We start from the raw sequence: 2500 nt of genomic DNA, 5'->3' as shown, positions 1-2500 counted from the left end.
ACCGCGCGGCCAGCACGCCGGGAGGCCCCCCCTCACCGGCCGGGGACGGTCCCACCCAGCCACCGCCGCGTATCGCTTCACACCCAGATGCCATTCACGTTCGTGGGCATGGTGGGTATCGCTGGAACAACCGGTTGGTAGCTCAACCGATCGTCGCCATCACTGATTCACCTCTAGCGAGAACAACCGCACCACAACGGTTTACCAGTTGTTCATTTGCGTAACGTCACCAGCAAACGTAGGCGTCCATCGCCATTTGCAAATTCAACGATTGTTGCATGCCTGTGTCAGGTGTCACGACACACTATGTCTGCCCACATACACGCAACAACATGTGCACGCTTCGCGAACACGTGGAAGGTGGCCCCCGTACGTATGCGATGTCCATTGCGCGAACGACTGTCAACCGGCCTCTGTCGCATGTCGCAGATGTGGAACGCAGTGCACCATGCTATCACGGTGTGTGAGAAGAGACGACTACGTCTGACAACACGCGCCACTACATCAACAGACGGCTCATGCTGATCGCCATCCAGGGCATACCACACTGCAATCCAGCTCTTATAGGGAGACGACACGTAGCTGAGTGCACAACATTTGGACCGCATGGTTCGCCGTTGTTGGCGCAGTCGTTGTACGGTCACATGTACCACGATGTATCATTCAGTACATGAGGACCAATGTGCAGTACAGTGTGTGATTTGGACGTACAATATCAGCGGACAGTTGACACAGGCCATACCACAGCGTAGGCTAAGTGCTTCGCCATGCGAATGCCAATGAACAACTGCGAATGCCAATGAGCATGTACGTCCTGCTGCCATCCACATTACAGTGTATAGCTGCACGGTGTTTAACATGAAGCGATACACTGGGGACCGGGCAGTGCGAGTAGCAAACTATATTGCGGGGGTTGCAGTTAGGCAACACTACACTAATTTAACGCGTCGTATGACAATTACAGAGCAGGTTAAGGCCCAACGTGTGTTGGGTTAAGGCCCAACGTGTGTTGGGTTAAGGCCCAACGTGTGTTGGGTTAAGGCCCAACGTGTGTTGGGTTAAGGCCCAACGTGTGTTGGGTTAAGGCCCAACGTGTGTTGGGTTAAGGCCCAACGTGTGTTGGGTTAAGGCCCAACGTGTGTTGGGTTAAGGCCCAACGTGTGTTGGGTTAAGGCCCAACGTGTGTTGGGTTAAGGCCCAACGTGTGTTGGGTTAAGGCCCAACGTGTGTTGGGTTAAGGCCCAACGTGTGTTGGGTTAAGGCCCAACGTGTGTTGGGTTACAGCGCAATATGGGTTACGTTAAGGTACGATATAGGTTAGGTTAAGGTACGATATAGGTTAGGTTAAGGTACGATATAGGTTAGGTTAAGGTACGATATAGGTTAGGTTAAGGTACGATATAGGTTAGGTTAAGGTACGATATAGGTTAGGTTAAGGCGGAACGTGGGTTAGGTTACGGCGCAACGTGGGTTAGGTTACGGCGCAACGTGGGTTAGGTTACGGCGCAACGTGGGTTAGGTTAAGGCGCAACGTGGGTTAGGTTAAGGCGCAACGTGGGTTAGGTTAAGGCGCAACGTGGGTTAGGTTAAGGCGCAACGTGGGTTAGGTTAAGGCGCAACGTAGGTTAGGTTAAGGCGCAACATAGGTTAGGTTAAGGCGCAACATAGGTTAGGTTAAGGCGCAACATAGGTTAGGTTAAGGCGCAACATAGGTTAGGTTAAGGCGCAACATAGGTTAGGTTAAGGCGCAACATAGGTTAGGTTAAGGCGCAACATAGGTTAGGTTAAGGCGCAACATAGGTTAGGTTAAGGCGCAACATAGGTTAGGTTAAGGCGCAACATAGGTTAGGTTAAGGCGCAACATAGGTTAGGTTAAGGCGCAACATAGGTTAGGTTAAGGCGCAACATAGGTTAGGTTAAGGCGCAACATAGGTTAGGTTAAGGCGCAACATAGGTTAGGTTAAGGCGCAACATAGGTTAGGTTAAGGCGCAACATAGGTTAGGTTAAGGCGCAACATAGGTTAGGTTAAGGCGCAACATAGGTTAGGTTAAGGCGCAACATAGGTTAGGTTAAGGCGCAACATAGGTTAGGTTAAGGCGCAACATAGGTTAGGTTAAGGCGCAACATAGGTTAGGTTAAGGCGCAACATAGGTTAGGTTAAGGCGCAACATAGGTTAGGTTAAGGCGCAACATAGGTTAGGTTAAGGCGCAACATAGGTTAGGTTAAGGCGCAACATAGGTTAGGTTAAGGCGCAACATAGGTTAGGTTAAGGCGCAACATAGGTTAGGTTAAGGCGCAACATAGGTTAGGTTAAGGCGCAACATAGGTTAGGTTAAGGCGCAACATAGGTTAGGTTAAGGCGCAACATAGGTTAGGTTAAGGCGCAACATAGGTTAGGTTAAGGCGCAACATAGGTTAGGTTAAGGCGCAACATAGGTTAGGTTAAGGCGCAACATAGGTTAGGTTAAGGCGCAACATAGGTTAGGTTAAGGCGCAAC

The sequence above is a fragment of the Schistocerca serialis genome, unplaced genomic scaffold, assembly GCF_023864345.2.
Source record: "Schistocerca serialis cubense isolate TAMUIC-IGC-003099 unplaced genomic scaffold, iqSchSeri2.2 HiC_scaffold_1071, whole genome shotgun sequence".
Lineage (NCBI taxonomy): Eukaryota > Metazoa > Arthropoda > Insecta > Orthoptera > Acrididae > Schistocerca > Schistocerca serialis.
Note: the sequence above shows the minus strand (reverse complement) of the source record.